Source organism: Ambystoma mexicanum, chromosome 1p (assembly GCF_040938575.1).
Source record: "Ambystoma mexicanum isolate Mex_15411 chromosome 1p, UKY_AmexF1_1, whole genome shotgun sequence".
Classification (NCBI taxonomy): Eukaryota; Metazoa; Chordata; class Amphibia; order Caudata; family Ambystomatidae; genus Ambystoma; species Ambystoma mexicanum.
In genome coordinates, this window is record NC_090921.1 from 1,521,463,895 (window position 1) to 1,521,483,237 (window position 19,343).

The window sequence follows — 19,343 nt, forward strand, 5'->3', positions numbered from 1 at the left end:
CACATCTCATGTTATATTACGGGTCTCACGTCTGTATTAGAAGCATTGAGATATCAAGTCTCATAGTATAGGAAGGGTCTCAGAATTGGAATGGGAAGGAGTTGGATATCACATCTCAAGTTATAGGAAGGGTCTCAGGATTGGAATGGGAAGGACTTGGATATCACATCTCATGCTATAGGAAGGCTCTCAGGTTTGGAAGGGGAAAGAGTTGGATATCACATTTCATGTTAGAGGTAGGATCTCAGGTTTGGTATTAGAGGCATTGAGATATCACATCTCATGCTATCAGAAGGGTCTCAGGAATGGAATGGGAAGGAGTTGGATATCACATCTCATGCTAAAGGGAGGGTCTCAGGTTTGGAAGGGGAATGATTTGGATATCACATCTCATGTTATAGGAAGGATCTCAGGTTTGGTATTAGAAGCATTGAGATATCAAATCTCATGCTATCGGAAGGATCTCAGGTTTGGTATTAGAAGCATTGAGATATCACATCTCATGCTATCAGAAGAGTCTCAGGATTGGAATAGGAAGGAGTTCGATATCACATCTCATGCTAAAGGGAGGGTCTCAGGATTGGAAGGGGAAGGATTTGGATATCACATCTCATGTTATCGGAAGGATCTCACGTTTGGTATTAGAAGTATTGAGATATCATATCTCATGTTATAGGAAGGGTCTCAGGATTGGAATGGGAAGGAGTTGGATATCACATCTCATGCTATAGGGAGGGTCTCAGGATTGGAATGGGAAGGACTTAGATATCACATATCATGCTATAGGGAGGGTCTCAGTTTTGATATTAGAAGCATTGAGATATCACATCTCATGCTATAGGAAGTGTCTCAGGATTGGAATGGGAAGGTGCTGGATATCACATCTCATGCTAAAGGAAGGGTCTCAGGTTTGGAACGGGAAGGATTTGGATATCACATCTCATGTTATAGGAAGGGTCTCAGGTTTGGTATAAGCATTGAGATATCACATCTCTGCTATCGGAAGTGTCTCAGGATTGGAATGGGAAGGAGTTGGATATCCCATCTCATGTTATAGGACGGGTCTCAGGTTTGTTATTAGAATCATTGAGATATCATATTGCATGCTGTAGGAAGGGTCTAAGGGTTGGAATGGGAAGGACTTGGATATCACATCTCATGCTATGGATAGGCTCTTAGGTTTGGAAAGGGAAGGAGTTGGATATCACATTTCATGTTAGAGGAAGGATCTCAGGTTTGGTATTAGAAGCATTGAGATATCACATCTCATGCTATAGGAAGGGTCTCAGGATTGGAATGGGAAGCAGTTGGATATCACATCTCATGCTATAGGAAGGGTCTCAGGTTTGGTATAAGCATTGAGATATCACATCTCATGCTATAGGACGGGTCTCAGGATTTGAATGGAAGGAGTTGGATATCACATCTCATGTTATAGGAAGGATCTCAGGTTTGGTATTAGAAGCATTGAGACATCACATCTCATGCTATAGGAAGGGTCTCAGGGTTGGAATGGGAAGGAGTTGGATATCACATTGCATCCAATAGGAAGGGTCTCAGGTTTGGAATGGGAAGGAATTGGATATCACATCTCATGTTATAGGAAGGATCTCAGGTTTGGTATTAGAAGCATTGAGATATCACATCTCATGCTATAGGAAGGGTCTCAGGATTGGAATGTGAAGGATTTGGATATCACATCTCATGCTAAAGGAAGGGTCTCAGGTTTGGTAGAAGCATTGAGATATCACGTCTCTGCTATCGGAAGGGTCTCAGGATTGGATTGGGAAGGAGTTGGATATCACATCTCATGCCATAGGAAGGGTCTCAGGTTTGGTATAAGCATTGAGATATCACATCTCTGCTATCGGAAGGGTCTCAGGATTGGATTGGGAAGGAGTTGGATATCCCTTCTCATGCTATAGGAAGTGTCTCAGGTTGGAATGGGAAGGAGTTGGATATCACATCTCATGTTATAGGAAGGGTCTCAGGATTGGAATGGGAAGGATTTGGATATCACATCTCTTGCTATAGGAAGGGTCTCAGGATTGGAATGGGTAGGAGTTGGATATTACTTTCTTGCTATAGGAAGGGTCTCATGTTTGGAATGGGAAGGAGTTGGATATCACATATGCTATAGTTAGTGTCTCAGGTTTGGAACGGAAGGAGTTGGATATCACATCTCATGTTATAGGAAGGGTCTCAGGTTTGGTATAAGCATTGAGATATCACATCTCTGCTATCGGAAGCGGCTCAGGATTGGAATGGGAAGGAGTTGGATATCCCATCTCATGTTATAGGAAGAGTCTCTGGTTTGGTATTAGAATCATTGAGATATCACATTGCATGCTGTAGGAAGGGTCTAAGGATTGGAATGGGATGGACTTGGATATCACATCTCATGCTATAGGTAGGCTCTCAGGTTTGGTATAAGCATTGAGATATCACATCTCATGCTATAGGAAGGGTCTCAGGATTGGAATGGGAAGGAATTGGATATCACATCTCATGCTATAGGAAGGGTCTCAGATTTGGTATAAGCATTGAGATATCACATCTCATGCTAAAGGAAGGGTCTCAGGATTGGAATGGGAAGGAGTTGTATATGACATCTCAGGCCATAGGAAGGTTCTCAGGTTTGGTATAAGCATTGAGATATCACATCTCTGCTATCGGAAGGGTCTCAGGATTGGAATGGGAAGGAGTTGGATATCCCATCTCATGTTATAGGAAGGGTCTCAGGTTTGGTATTAGAAGCATAGAGATATCACATCTCATGCTATAGGAAGGGTCTCAGGATTTGAATGGCAAGGAGTTGGATATCACATCTCATGCCATAGGAAGGGTCTCAGGTTTGGTATAAGCATTCAGATATCACATCTCTGCTATCGGAAGGGTCTCAGGATTGGATTGGGAAGGAGTTAGATATCCCTTCTCATGCTATAGGAAGTGTCTCAGGTTGGAATGGGAAGGAGTTGGATATCACATCTCATGTTATAGGAAGGGTCTCGGGATTGGAATGGGAAGGACTTGGATGTCACATCTCATGCTTTAGGGAGGGTCTCAAGTTTGATATTAGAAGCATTGAGATAACAAATCTCATGATATCGGAAGGGTCTCAGGATTGGAATGGGAAGGAGTTGGATATCACATCTCATGATAAAGGAACGGTCTAAGGTTTGGAAGGGGAAGGATTTGGATATCACATCTCATGTTATAGGACGGGTCTCAGGTTTGGTATTAGAAGCATTGAGATATCAAGTCTCATGGTATAAGAAGGGTCTCAGAATTGGAATGGGAAGGAGTTGGATATCACACCTCAAGCTATAGGAAGGGTCTCAGGATTGGAATGGGAAGGACTTGGATATCACATCTCATGCTATAGGGAGGGTCTCAAGTTTGATATTAGAAGCTTTGAGATATCACATCTCATGATATCGGAAGGGTCTCAGGATTGGAATGGGAAGGAGTTGGATATCACATCTCATGATAAAGGAAGGGTCTAAGGTTTGGAAGGGGAAGGATTTGGATATCACATCTCATGTTATATTACGGGTCTCACGTTTGTATTAGAAGCATTGAGATATCAAGTCTCATAGTATAGGAAGGGTCTCAGAATTGGAATGGGAAGGAGTTGGATATCACATCTCAAGCTATAGGAAGGGTCTCAGGATTGGAATGGGAAGGACTTGGATATCACATCTCATGCTATAGGAAGGCTCTCAGGTTTGGAAGGGGAAATAGTTGGATATCACATTTCATGTTAGAGGTAGGATCTCAGGTTTGGTATTAGAGGCATTGAGATATCACATCTCATGCTATCAGAAGGGTCTTAGGAATGGAATGGGAAGGAGTTGGATATCACATCTCATGCTAAAGGGAGGGTCTCAGGTTTGGAAGGGGAAGGATTTGGATATCACATCTCATGTTATAGGAAGGATCTCAGGTTTGGTATTAGAAGCATTGAGATATCACATCTCATGCTATCGGAAGGATCTCAGGTTTGGTATTAGAAGCATTGAGATATCACATCTCATGCTATCAGAAGAGTCTCAGGATTGGAATAGGAAGGAGTTGGATATCACATCTCATGCTAAAGGGAGGGTCTCAGGATTGGAAGGGGAAGGATTTGGATATCACATCTCATGTTATCGGAAGGATCTCACGTTTGGTATTAGAAGTATTGAGATATCATATCTCATGCTATAGGAAGGGTCTCAGGATTGGAATGGGAAGGAGTTGGATATCACATCTCATGCTATAGGGAGGGTCTCAGGATTGGAATGGGAAGGACTTAGATATCACATATCATGCTATAGGGAGGGTCTCAGTTTTGATATTAGAAGCATTGAGATATCACATCTCATGCTATAGGAAGTGTCTCAGGATTGGAATGGGAAGGTGCTGGATATCACATCTCATGCTAAAGGAAGGGTCTCAGGTTTGGAACGGGAAGGATTTGGATATCACATCTCATGTTATAGGAAGGGTCTCAGGTTTGGTATAAGCATTGAGATATCACATCTCTGCTATCGGAAGTGTCTCAGGATTGGAATGGGAAGGAGTTGGATATCCCATCTCATGTTATAGGACGGGTCTAAGGTTTGTTATTAGAATCATTGAGATATCATATTGCATGCTGTAGGAAGGGTCTAAGGGTTGGAATGGGAAGGACTTGGATATCACATCTCATGCTATAGATAGGCTCTTAGGTTTGGAAAGGGAAGGAGTCGGATATCACATTTCATGTTAGAGGAAGGATCTCAGGTTTGGTATTAGAAGCATTGAGATATCACATCTCATGCTATAGGAAGGGTCTCAGGATTGGAATGGGAAGCAGTTGGATATCACATCTCATGCTATAGGAAGGGTCTCAGGTTTGGTATAAGCATTGAGATATCACATCTCATGCTATAGGACGGGTCTCAGGATTGGAATGGAAGGAGTTGGATATCACATCTCATGTTATAGGAAGGATCTCAGGTTTGGTATTAGAAGCATTGAGACATCACATCTCATGCTATAGGAAGGGTCTCAGGGTTGGAATGGGAAGGAGTTGGATATCACATCTCATCCAATAGGAAGGGTCTCAGGTTTGGAATGGGAAGGAATTGGATATCACATCTCATGTTATAGGAAGGATCTCAGGTTTGGTATTAGAAGCATTGAGATATCACATCTCATGCTATAGGAAGGGTCTCAGGATTGGAATGTGAAGGATTTGGATATCACATCTCATGCTAAAGGAAGGGTCTCAGGTTTGGTAGAAGCATTGAGATATCACGTCTCTGCTATCGGAAGGGTCTCAGGATTGGATTGGGAAGGAGTTGGATATCACATCTCATGCCATAGGAAGGGTCTCAGGTTTGGTATAAGCATTGAGATATCACATCTCTGCTATCGGAAGGGTCTCAGGATTGGATTGGGAAGGAGTTGGATATCCCTTCTCATGCTATAGGAAGTGTCTCAGGTTGGAATGGGAAGGAGTTGGATATCACATCTCATGTTATAGGAAGGGTCTCAGGATTGGAATGGGAAGGATTTGGATATCACATCTCTTGCTATAGGAAGGGTCTCAGGTTTGGTATAAGCATTGAGATATCACATCTCTGCTATCGGAAGCGGCTCAGGATTGGAATGGGAAGGAGTTGGATATCCCATCTCATGTTATAGGAAGAGTCTCTGGTTTGGTATTAGAATCATTGAGATATCACATTGCATGCTGTAGGAAGGGTCTAAGGATTGGAATGGGATGGACTTGGATATCACATCTCATGCTATAGGTAGGCTCTCAGGTTTGGTATAAGCATTGAGATATCACATCTCATGCTATAGGAAGGGTCTCAGGATTGGAATGGGAAGGAATTGGATATCACATCTCATGCTATAGGAAGGGTCTCAGATTTGGTATAAGCATTGAGATATCACATCTCATGCTAAAGGAAGGGTCTCAGGATTGGAATGGGAAGGAGTTGTATATGACATCTCAGGCCATAGGAAGGTTCTCAGGTTTGGTATAAGCATTGAGATATCACATCTCTGCTATCGGAAGGGTCTCAGGATTGGAATGGGAAGGAGTTGGATATCCCATCTCATGTTATAGGAAGGGTCTCAGGTTTGGTATTAGAAGCATAGAGATATCACATCTCATGCTATAGGAAGGGTCTCAGGATTTGAATGGCAAGGAGTTGGATATCACATCTCATGCCATAGGAAGGGTCTCAGGTTTGGTATAAGCATTCAGATATCACATCTCTGCTATCGGAAGGGTCTCAGGATTGGATTGGGAAGGAGTTAGATATCCCTTCTCATGCTATAGGAAGTGTCTCAGGTTGGAATGGGAAGGAGTTGGATATCACATCTCATGTTATAGGAAGGGTCTCGGGATTGGAATGGGAAGGACTTGGATGTCACATCTCATGCTTTAGGGAGGGTCTCAAGTTTGATATTAGAAGCATTGAGATAACAAATCTCATGATATCGGAAGGGTCTCAGGATTGGAATGGGAAGGAGTTGGATATCACATCTCATGATAAAGGAAGGGTCTAAGGTTTGGAAGGGGAAGGATTTGGATATCACATCTCATGTTATAGGACGGGTCTCAGGTTTGGTATTAGAAGCATTGAGATATCAAGTCTCATGGTATAAGAAGGGTCTCAGAATTGGAATGGGAAGGAGTTGGATATCACACCTCAAGCTATAGGAAGGGTCTCAGGATTGGAATGGGAAGGACTTGGATATCACATCTCATGCTATAGGGAGGGTCTCAAGTTTGATATTAGAAGCTTTGAGATATCACATCTCATGATATCGGAAGGGTCTCAGGATTGGAATGGGAAGGAGTTGGATATCACATCTCATGATAAAGGAAGGGTCTAAGGTTTGGAAGGGGAAGGATTTGGATATCACATCTCATGTTATATTACGGGTCTCACGTTTGTATTAGAAGCATTGAGATATCAAGTCTCATAGTATAGGAAGGGTCTCAGAATTGGAATGGGAAGGAGTTGGATATCACATCTCAAGCTATTTTTTTTTTTTTTTTTTTTTTTTTTTTTTATTGATTTGGTTGAATTTAATCAACCTTTCAAACAGTACAAAAGATAAAATGAATGAAATATACAGCATTTGACATGGTTTTGACTTTCATCATGTAAATCTTAAAAAGTACAGCATCTTATTTACATTACTTGCCAATTATTTGCAACATTTGATTAAATTCTCGCTTTGATTAATTGTCTAATTTAAGACTAACAAGAAAATTAACAGCTGCTATTTGAATTGCACTATTATTAGAACCTAACAGAACCGACCAGCATTCATCCTGTGAAATGTTACCTAGATATTGACAGTGTCTAGCAAAAGCAATTTGTCTAATAGGACTGAGTGGTACACATTCTGTAAATAGATGAGCCAATGTTTCACCCATGGGTGAGGCTTGGCAGAATCTACAGATGTTTTGTTCTGGACTAATTAGTTTGCGTTTGGCTCTAACTTCCATGGTAGCCCAAAGGTTAAAGCGAAGGCGCATTATTCCTGTTCTATATTTAGGGGCTGGTGATCGTACTAGGTATGCTGGTAATGTTTTGATTTTTTTTGGAGGGAAGCGGACCGTATCGCTGTCACGATACTTGGTGCTTGATTCACATGTATCAATCCAATCTGTTTGATGTATTTTGAATTTAGCTTTTTCGGGGTTCAGCAATAATAATTCTAATGAGACTTCTGCTTTCGTCATTATTTGGTATACTCTTGTTAGCCAGTCCGCAATATATCTTGATTTCTTTGGTGCAAATATGTGGCCGGAAAGCGTGTTTAATAATACGTTTTCATTAGTTGACAACAAGCATTTCCCAAAGAGTGAACATATACGCCAGTTATAGTGGGCTTCAAGAGAAGACAAACCAAGCTCGTATCTCAACCATGATGTGGGGACGCATTGAGGTAGGTGGAGGAGTGCACGCCAATATTTTGCTTCCCACTGATCGAATTTGAATGCAGAGTCTACAGGTAATGTCTCCAAACCATATAATAGTATGGGGACAACTTTCTTGGTCCAATAATGCCATGCTGGTAGAATGGAGAATTTGCCAAATCTGTGCATGATAACCCGAGCTTGGGAGATGGAAGAAACTAGCTTGGACTCGAGCCTCTCTATCTGCCCATGAGGTTTTGGGTGTCCTTCAACGATCATACCTAGATAGCAATAGCTTGGAACAATGCTTAGTGGGACGCTACCTATGGACCACACAAATGAGGCTGGGCCTAACCGCTTGGGGGAGTATTGCATGATGTATGTTTTGGACGTGTTAACTGACAATTCATTAGAATGCACATACTGATGGAACGTAGCCAGGAGTCGCTGTAACCCCACCTGGGTTCTGGATATAAGGACTAGGTCGTCTGCATACATGAGAGATTTGATTTCTTGATTACATAGTCTGGGAGAATCGGAAGTAACAGCAGAAAACGCAAATTTAACATCATAGATAAAGTAATTGAACACTGCTGAAGCTAGAGAGCAACCTTGTTTCAAACCACGGAAAGTCGGTATACTATTTGTTAATAGACCATCTAGTGTGATGCGTACTCGGATCGTCGTATCATGGTGCAATAGATGTATGATATCGTATAGGGTCGTTGGGCAGTTGTCTCGGGCAAGCTTATTTAGTAATAGAGGACGACTGACGGAGTCAAAAGCTGCATGTAAATCAATGAAGGCCAGAAACACCTGTTGTTTTGTTTCTTGACACTGAGCTTTGATCGCATTCAAGGTCATAAGATTTATGTTGGTCCCCATTCCTGCCATAAAACCAGTTTGATTAGAATCCCTCAGTTTGTTGTTGCCTGTCCAGATGTTAAATTCAGCTAGTACCAATTTTGTGAAAATCTTCCCGGGGGCATCTAATAAAGCAATCGGCCGATAGTTGGCAGGTAGTGACCGATCGCCTTTTTTAAAAATTGGTATTATGATAGATGACTTCCATGAAGTTGGAATCATGCGATTGCGAATGATGTCGCAGAAGATCCTGAATAAGATCTTGGACCATATGTCTGGACGACTTTTGAACATATGATTTGACAATCCATCTGGGCCTTCGGCTCTTGATGAGCTCAATTTTTTAATTATGCCATGTATGGCCTCAACTGAGATTTTTAAATTCCAGCTAGATGTCGGTGCCGGCGAATAGTTGTCGTGTTTATAGTGGGGGTCGTCATATAGTGTTGAAAAGTGGTTAATCCACATATGTTCAGAAACCCCATTCAGTTGAGTATCTGCTTGGAGATGACATGATTGGTTATTTAAAAGAGCCCACATGCCAGATGAATTTTTGTTCCTCATGGCATTGCCCATGGCTTCGCTATCTTGTTGATATAACAGAGACTTATGGCCACTAAGCCAATTTTTATATTGACTTTTCGCAGATTTCAGTACTTGCCATTTGTCGGCTTTAGTTGAAAGTAGGATTTTTCTTTTGAGCATTCTATATTCTGTCCTTCGTTTACAGACTACCGGGTCAAATGTATGTGGATGTTTGATCCTATTTGATTGTGGTATGTTGACGGTCTGGACAAATGCCCCTAATAGATTGATGTATTCAATGCTAGTGCAATGGTGTGCCCCGGTCATTACAAGATCTTTAAACTGGTTCAAAGAGTTAGCAGTCCATTTGAGCCGTGTACGGGAGTTATTCACTCCCACTGTACCGTGATAATACGTGTGTCTGGTTGGAATTGTGGAGTGCAACATACACTGTAAAGACAGGAGGCAATGGTCGCTTTTGGGATGGTCTATGATGTCAAGGGAGACTACCTGTTGGAAAAGCTTAATGTCAGCATAGATGTAATCTATGATGCTATTTGCAGATCCTCTATGCCAAGTGTAGTGTGGGGGGACATCATTATGGACTGAGCCATTCACCATGTGATAATTGCGCTCAGCCATGATCTGTTCCCATTTGCGAACACCTTGGGTTTGTTCTCCCACCTTCAAACAATTGAGGTTCAGGTCACCGAGTATGATGGTATACGTGATTGTTTTGTCCAGATGAATTAGGTCAAGCATATCGTTTAAGCCTTCAAAGAACAACTCATCAGGCATACTGAGAGGATTACGATAAATATTTAATAAGGCAAAGTTTATATCTTGATTGCAAATTCTCACAAGTTGAATGTGTGCGCCTACAGAAGCCCATGGAGTGATTGAAAAGCTAAATTTAATGTTGACGGCCACTAGGAGTCCCGAGGATGGTCGACCTCCAGTCAGTACTGCGGGAATTAAGGCAATTTCATAGCAATCCCATAACGGAGGTTTAGTAAGCCATACCTCTTGTAGAGCGATGAGATGGTATAGTAATGACATCTCACAAAAAGAAGCCTGGAGATGTTTATGCCCTCTTGTGTTCCAACTGGCCACAAAAAGAGCATTTCGAATTTCATCTTTTGGTTGTTAATACCGAGAGTTTTCAGGTAACCATGATGGTCTGGATTCACTGCGGGAGCCCTGATATATCTTAGGGACCATAGCAGAGATGTTTGAGGGCAGGTGAACGGAGTCAGGTTCCTCTGCCAACAAGAACCCCATATTAAATAGAACCATTTTGTTGCGCCATATTAGTTGATGTACTATGCCCGATGGAATCCAGAGTCTGACTATTGATAAGGAAGTTTCGGAAATGAATTCAACTCTATCTATATCGTGTGAAGAAATGTTGCATAATTCTTCCGTGTCACCAAAAATATTCAGGACACTTTGTCGGTTTAGATCATATTTTTGGTCGGTGCCCTCCCGACATTTAAGAATTAAGGTATGAAATTGGGATTGTCCTGGGTTCGATTGCCCAGTTGGCCAGCGCTTGTTGTTAGTGCGCGGGGGCCCTTGTGCATTAGGGGGCCTGCTTTGTCTAGGATTTCTTGTCACTTCCGATGCTAGATTTACAGGTGATTGATTCACATTATTTGGGTGTTCTGCTGGTCTTGTGGGGACACCTTGAGCCTGTGTGAATACAGAGACCACCTTTGCAGCAAGATATTCGTCTACTTGCTTTTTTAGTTCATTTGTCATGGACTGGATGCTATTTTCATTAAGTTTGTGTGTATCATTTGGCATAGGTGCAAACGTGACCGTCTTGGACTGGTTTGCAGGCACAGAAGGAGCTTGTACGGAAATAGGGATTTGCTGGGGAGAGAGGTTTGCAGGGAACAAGCCAGTACCACTCTTAATAGATGGTTTGAGTGGAATTTGGCCCTGTGGCTGCACTGTGTGTGAAATGGTGGAATTTTGAACAGAAATGTTTTTTTCTGGAATCAAAGCAGTTATCGGAATTTTCTGTAGCGCACCCAAAACTTGTACTAGTTGTGATAAGGGAGACAGGGGCTCAGGTGGAGGGACCATGGTTGTATCATTAGAGAGGGGTGCTATGAGAGACCCTGCTACTTCTGTCTCTCTGGGATGTAGGGAAGCGGTAGTTTCTATTTCGCCTAACTCACAGGCTTCTGGAGCTATTTTCTTTTTGCTAAGTGCTTTGAAAAAGGTCGCTAGTGTGTTTTTTTGATGTTTAAATCCAATCATATTTTTCGTTTTTTTTATTTTGTTATTCTTCTTTATTATTTTTTTTTTTTTTGATTTCTCCACTAATGAGGGCTGAACACCACTCAAACTTTGTGTATCCATTGGAGTATCGCCAGTTGGAGCAATTGGGCCTGGTGTTTTTGGAGTCAGTTGCTTGCTTTGGTCATGCATTATGGGCACTAGGTCCTGGCGAATAATGCCTTGAATTAGAGGCAAGGGACAGGGAGTCAATACATGAGCAGATGTTTCATTCTCTGAATTATTAGGCAATGTGGCGAGTGGCTGATCAATTTTATCATTCTTGGTCTCCATTTTTGTAAGTTGTTGCATTGAGAGCCACTGTATCAAATCTTCAAAATGAGCAGATTGTTGATTTACTTTGGTGTCAAGTGCTTCATAAAGTTTACACAAACTGTATACAGCAGTGTTAATAGCAGTTAATGTGGGTTGAAGCATGGAAAGGATTTGAACAGGATTATCAAGCGATTGAGGGTTATGGGTGCGTGGTGTTGGAAGGGCAAATGATTTGAGATAGGGGAGTGCATTGTCTGGGCGCAAGGCACTACTATCATCTGGGACACTACTGCAGCTCTTGGAATCAATGTTAGCATGTCTTGCGTCAGATATGCTTCCATGGATAGATATAATTTGGGGATCAGAGGATAACGAGGAGAAAACAAGTGGAGGTATGGACATATTCGCATTGTGCGTTATGTGACAGGATTTGGTGGATTCGAGCATTGTCCGATCAGAAATTGGGCGGGAAGCAGAGCGCCTCCAAGGGGTGTGTTGTGGGTTGCTGGTTTTGCCGACTGTTATAGGGGAGGGTGTAGAAATCATACTTGTGGAAATATTGACAGGGGACTCTAATTGAATCATGTTTGATTTGCCATTTACATTGTCAAATGGGAAGCGACTTTCTTTGAGCAAGTTTGCAGGAGTAGCATTGGTGGCTGTAAAAAAAGCTTGAAGGGCCACTACCGAATTCACTGACTTGGGCGATGAAGATTGAGGCTGTGGCATCATCGCCAAGGGAGCAATGGTTGGCATGTTGGAAGTGAGCTTATAAGCTGTATATGAGGTCATGAAGGAGGTGAATATACTTAGATTCACAAATATCTCAGTGGTTGGTCAAGGTATTAAAAATAATGTATACGGGCCAATAAAGAGCCAGAGATGAATAGACACTAGGCACTATACACTTGACAAGTTGCAATAAGTACCTTTATGTTTGGTGCCGTGTTGGGCCAGAACTAAGAATACTTACACTAGCACACAATTTCTTTGGCAGGACTTACGACAACTATGTGTCAACTCAATCTACCAACCGTTACCATGAGTATTTCGCCACCATTCGCGCAACAGTCGCACAACAGCAGCTAGGCTTTACTCCACCGGGCTTAACGCCACAAGGGTGGTAGCCTCGCTCTTTTGTGGCGAGTAGCGGTCACGTGATAGGTCACGTGGACCAGTCTCCGCCTCCTCCAGGAAGCGCTGAAACGAGGCCGACAAGAGCCTAGTTCTGCTCGCAGTGTCGGTCACAGGATGCTAGATGTGCGTGTCTCCAAAGTACTCCACACGCAGTTAGAGCAACAATCCGCACACGGGCGGCAGCCTCGCTCTTTTGTGGCGAGTAGCGGTCACGTGATAGGTCACGTGGACCAGTCTCCGCCTCCTCCAGGAAGCGCTGAAACGAGGCCGACAAGAGCCTAGTTCTGCTCGCAGTGTCGGTCACAGGATGCTAGATGTGCGTGTCTCCAAAGTACTCCACACGCAGTTAGAGCAACAATCCGCACACGGGCGGCAGCCTCGCTCTTTTGTGGCGAGTAGCGGTCACGTGATAGGTCACGTGGACCAGTCTCCGCCTCCTCCAGGAAGCGCTGAAACGAGGCCGACAAGAGCCTAGTTCTGCTCGCAGTGTCGGTCACAGGATGCTAGATGTGCGTGTCTCCAAAGTACTCCACACGCAGTTAGAGCAACAATCCGCACACGGGCGGCAGCCTCGCTCTTTTGTGGCGAGTAGCGGTCACGTGATAGGTCACGTGGACCAGTCTCCGCCTCCTCCAGGAAGCGCTGAAACGAGGCCGACAAGAGCGTAGTTCTGCTCGCAGTGTCGGTCACAGGATGCTAGATGTGCGTGTCTCCAAAGTACTCCACACGCAGTTAGAGCAACAATCCCTCAAGCTATAGGAAGGGTCTCAGGATTGGAATGGGAAGGACTTGGATATCACATCTCATGCTATAGGAAGGCTCTCAGGTTTGGAAGGGGAAATAGTTGGATATCACATTTCATGTTAGAGGTAGGATCTCAGGTTTGGTATTAGAGGCATTGAGATATCACATCTCATGCTATCAGAAGGGTCTTAGGAATGGAATGGGAAGGAGTTGGATATCACATCTCATGCTAAAGGGAGGGTCTCAGGTTTGGAAGGGGAAGGATTTGGATATCACATCTCATGTTATAGGAAGGATCTCAGGTTTGGTATTAGAAGCATTGAGATATCACATCTCATGCTATCGGAAGGATCTCAAGTTTGGTATTAGAAGCATTGAGATATCACATCTCATGCTATCAGAAGAGTCTCAGGATTGGAATAGGAAGGAGTTGGATATCACATCTCATGCTAAAGGGAGGGTCTCAGGATTGGAAGGGGAAGGATTTGGATATCACATCTCATGTTATCGGAAGGATCTCACGTTTGGTATTAGAAGTATTGAGATATCATATCTCATGCTATAGGAAGGGTCTCAGGATTGGAATGGGAAGGAGTTGGATATCACATCTCATGCTATAGGCAGGGTCTCAGGATTGGAATGGGAAGGACTTAGATATCACATATCATGCTATAGGGAGGGTCTCAGTTTTGATATTAGAAGCATTGAGATATCACATCTCATGCTATAGGAAGTGTCTCAGGATTGGAATGGGAAGGTGCTGGATATCACATCTCATGCTAAAGGAAGGGTCTCAGGTTTGGAACGGGAAGGATTTGGATATCACATCTCATGTTATAGGAAGGGTCTCAGGTTTGGTATAAGCATTGAGATATCACATCTCTGCTATCGGAAGTGTCTCAGGATTGGAATGGGAAGGAGTTGGATATCCCATCTCATGTTATAGGACGGGTCTCAGGTTTGTTATTAGAATCATTGAGATATCATATTGCATGCTGTAGGAAGGGTCTAAGGGTTGGAATGGGAAGGACTTGGATATCACATCTCATGCTATAGATAGGCTCTTAGGTTTGGAAGGGGAAGGAGTTGGATATCACATTTCATGTTAGAGGAAGGATCTCAGGTTTGGTATTAGAAGCATTGAGATATCACATCTCATGCTATAGGAAGGGTCTCAGGATTGGAATGGGAAGCAGTTGGATATCACATCTCATGCTATAGGAAGGGTCTCAGGTTTGGTATAAGCATTGAGATATCACATCTCATGCTATAGGACGGGTCTCAGGATTGGAATGGAAGGAGTTGGATATCACATCTCATGTTATAGGAAGGATCTCAGGTTTGGTATTAGAAGCATTGAGACATCACATCTCATGCTATAGGAAGGGTCTCAGGGTTGGAATGGGAAGGAGTTGGATATCACATCTCATCCAATAGGAAGGGTCTCAGGTTTGGAATGGGAAGGAATTGGATATCACATCTCATGTTATAGGAAGGATCTCAGGTTTGGTATTAGAAGCATTGAGATATCACATCTCATGCTATAGGAAGGGTCTCAGGATTGGAATGTGAAGGATTTGGATATCACATCTCATGCTAAAGGAAGGGTCTCAGGTTTGGTAGAAGCATTGAGATATCACGTCTCTGCTATCGGAAGGGTCTCAGGATTGGATTGGGAAGGAGTTGGATATCACATCTCATGCCATAGGAAGGGTCTCAGGTTTGGTATAAGCATTGAGATATCACATCTCTGCTATCGGAAGGGTCTCAGGATTGGATTGGGAAGGAGTTGGATATCCCTTCTCATGCTATAGGAAGTGTCTCAGGTTGGAATGGGAAGGAGTTGGATATCACATCTCATGTTATAGGAAGGGTCTCAGGATTGGAATGGGAAGGATTTGGATATCACATCTCTTGCTATAGGAAGGGTCTCAGGTTTGGTATAAGCATTGAGATATCACATCTCTGCTATCGGAAGCGGCTCAGGATTGGAATGGGAAGGAGTTGGATATCCCATCTCATGTTATAGGAAGAGTCTCTGGTTTGGTATTAGAATCATTGAGATATCACATTGCATGCTGTAGGAAGGGTCTAAGGATTGGAATGGGATGGACTTGGATATCACATCTCATGCTATAGGTAGGCTCTCAGGTTTGGTATAAGCATTGAGATATCACATCTCATGCTATAGGAAGGGTCTCAGGATTGGAATGGGAAGGAATTGGATATCACATCTCATGCTATAGGAAGGGTCTCAGATTTGGTATAAGCATTGAGATATCACATCTCATGCTAAAGGAAGGGTCTCAGGATTGGAATGGGAAGGAGTTGTATATGACATCTCAGGCCATAGGAAGGTTCTCAGGTTTGGTATAAGCATTGAGATATCACATCTCTGCTATCGGAAGGGTCTCAGGATTGGAATGGGAAGGAGTTGGATATCCCATCTCATGTTATAGGAAGGGTCTCAGGTTTGGTATTAGAAGCATAGAGATATCACATCTCATGCTATAGGAAGGGTCTCAGGATTTGAATGGCAAGGAGTTGGATATCACATCTCATGCCATAGGAAGGGTCTCAGGTTTGGTATAAGCATTCAGATATCACATCTCTGCTATCGGAAGGGTCTCAGGATTGGATTGGGAAGGAGTTAGATATCCCTTCTCATGCTATAGGAAGTGTCTCAGGTTGGAATGGGAAGGAGTTGGATATCACATCTCATGTTATAGGAAGGGTCTCGGGATTGGAATGGGAAGGACTTGGATGTCACATCTCATGCTTTAGGGAGGGTCTCAAGTTTGATATTAGAAGCATTGAGATAACAAATCTCATGATATCGGAAGGGTCTCAGGATTGGAATGGGAAGGAGTTGGATATCACATCTCATGATAAAGGAAGGGTCTAAGGTTTGGAAGGGGAAGGATTTGGATATCACATCTCATGTTATAGGACGGGTCTCAGGTTTGGTATTAGAAGCATTGAGATATCAAGTCTCATGGTATAAGAAGGGTCTCAGAATTGGAATGGGAAGGAGTTGGATATCACACCTCAAGCTATAGGAAGGGTCTCAGGATTGGAATGGGAAGGACTTGGATATCACATCTCATGCTATAGGGAGGGTCTCAAGTTTGATATTAGAAGCTTTGAGATATCACATCTCATGATATCGGAAGGGTCTCAGGATTGGAATGGGAAGGAGTTGGATATCACATCTCATGATAAAGGAAGGGTCTAAGGTTTGGAAGGGGAAGGATTTGGATATCACATCTCATGTTATATTACGGGTCTCACGTTTGTATTAGAAGCATTGAGATATCAAGTCTCATAGTATAGGAAGGGTCTCAGAATTGGAATGGGAAGGAGTTGGATATCACATCTCAAGCTATAGGAAGGGTCTCAGGATTGGAATGGGAAGGACTTGGATATCACATCTCATGCTATAGGAAGGCTCTCAGGTTTGGAAGGGGAAATAGTTGGATATCACATTTCATGTTAGAGGTAGGATCTCAGGTTTGGTATTAGAGGCATTGAGATATCACATCTCATGCTATCAGAAGGGTCTTAGGAATGGAATGGGAAGGAGTTGGATATCACATCTCATGCTAAAGGGAGGGTCTCAGGTTTGGAAGGGGAAGGATTTGGATATCACATCTCATGTTATAGGAAGGATCTCAGGTTTGGTATTAGAAGCATTGAGATATCACATCTCATGCTATCGGAAGGATCTCAGGTTTGGTATTAGAAGTATTGAGATATCATATCTCATGCTATAGGAAGGGTCTCAGGATTGGAATGGGAAGGAGTTGGATATCACATCTCATGCTATAGGGAGGGTCTCAGGATTGGAATGGGAAGGACTTAGATATCAGATATCATGCTATAGGGAGGGTCTCAGTTTTGATATTAGAAGCATTGAGATATCACATCTCATGCTATAGGAAGTGTCTCAGGATTGGAATGGGAAGGTGCTGGATATCACATCTCATGCTAAAGGAAGGGTCTCAGGTTTGGAACGGGAAGGATTTGGATATCACATCTCATGTTATAGGAAGGGTCTCAGGTTTGGTATAAGCATTGAGATATCACATCTCTGCTATCGGAAGTGTCTCAGGATTGGAATAGGAAGGAGTTGGATATCACATCTCATGCTAAAGGGAGGGTCTCAGGATTGGAAGGGGAAGGATTTGGATATCACATCTCATGTTATCGGAAGGATCTCACGTTTGGTATTAGAAGTATTGAGATATCATATCTCATGCTATAGGAAGGGTCTCAGGATTGGAATGGGAAGGAGTTGGATATCACATCTCATGCTATAGGGAGGGTCTCAGGATTGGAATGGGAAGGACTTAGATATCACATATCATGCTATAGGGAGGGTCTCAGTTTTGATATTAGAAGCATTGAGATATCACATCTCATGCTATAGGAAGTGTCTCAGGATTGGAATGGGAAGGTGCTGGATATCACATCTCATGCTAAAGGAAGGGTCTCAGGTTTGGAACGGGAAGGATTTGGATATCACATCTCATGTTATAGGAAGGGTCTCAGGTTTGGTATAAGCATTGAGATATCACATCTCTGCTATCGGAAGTGTCTCAGGATTGGAATGGGAAGGAGTTGGATATCCCATCTCATGTTATAGGACGGGTCTCAGGTTTGTTATTAGAATCATTGAGATATCATATTGCATGCTGTAGGAAGGGTCTAAGGGTTGGAATGGGAAGGACTTGGATATCACATCTCATGCTATAGATAGGCTCTTAGGTTTGGAAAGGGAATGAGTTGGATATCACATTTCATGTTAGAGGAAGGATCTCAGGTTTGGTATTAGAAGCATTGAGATATCACATCTCATGCTATAGGAAGGGTCTCAGGATTGGAATGGGAAGCAGTTGGATATCACATCTCATGCTATAGGAAGGGTCTCAGGTTTGGTATAAGCATTGAGATATCACATCTCATGCTATAGGACGGGTCTCAGGATTGGAATGGAAGGAGTTGGATATCACATCTCATGTTATAGGAAGGATCTCAGGTTTGGTATTAGAAGCATTGAGACATCACATCTCATGCTATAGGAAGGGTCTCAGGGTTGGAATGGGAAGGAGTTGGATATCACATCTCATCCAATAGGAAGGGTCTCAGGTTTGGAATGGGAAGGAATTGGATATCACATCTCATGTAATAGGAAGGATCTCAGGTTTGGTATTAGAAGCATTGAAATATCACATCTCATGCTATAGGAAGGGTCTCAGGATTGGAATGTGAAGGATTTGGATATCACATCTCATGCTAAAGGAAGGGTCTCAGGTTTGGTAGAAGCATTGAGATATCACGTCTCTGCTATCGGAAGGGTCTCAGGATTGGATTGGGAAGGAGTTGGATATCACATCTCATGCCATAGGAAGGGTCTCAGGTTTGGTATAAGCATTGAGATATCACATCTCTGCTATCGGAAGGGTCTCAGGATTGGATTGGGAAGGAGTTGGATATCCCTTCTCATGCTATAGGAAGTGTCTCAGGTTGGAATGGGAAGGAGTTGGATATCACATCTCATGTTATAGGAAGGGTCTCAGGATTGGAATGGGAAGGA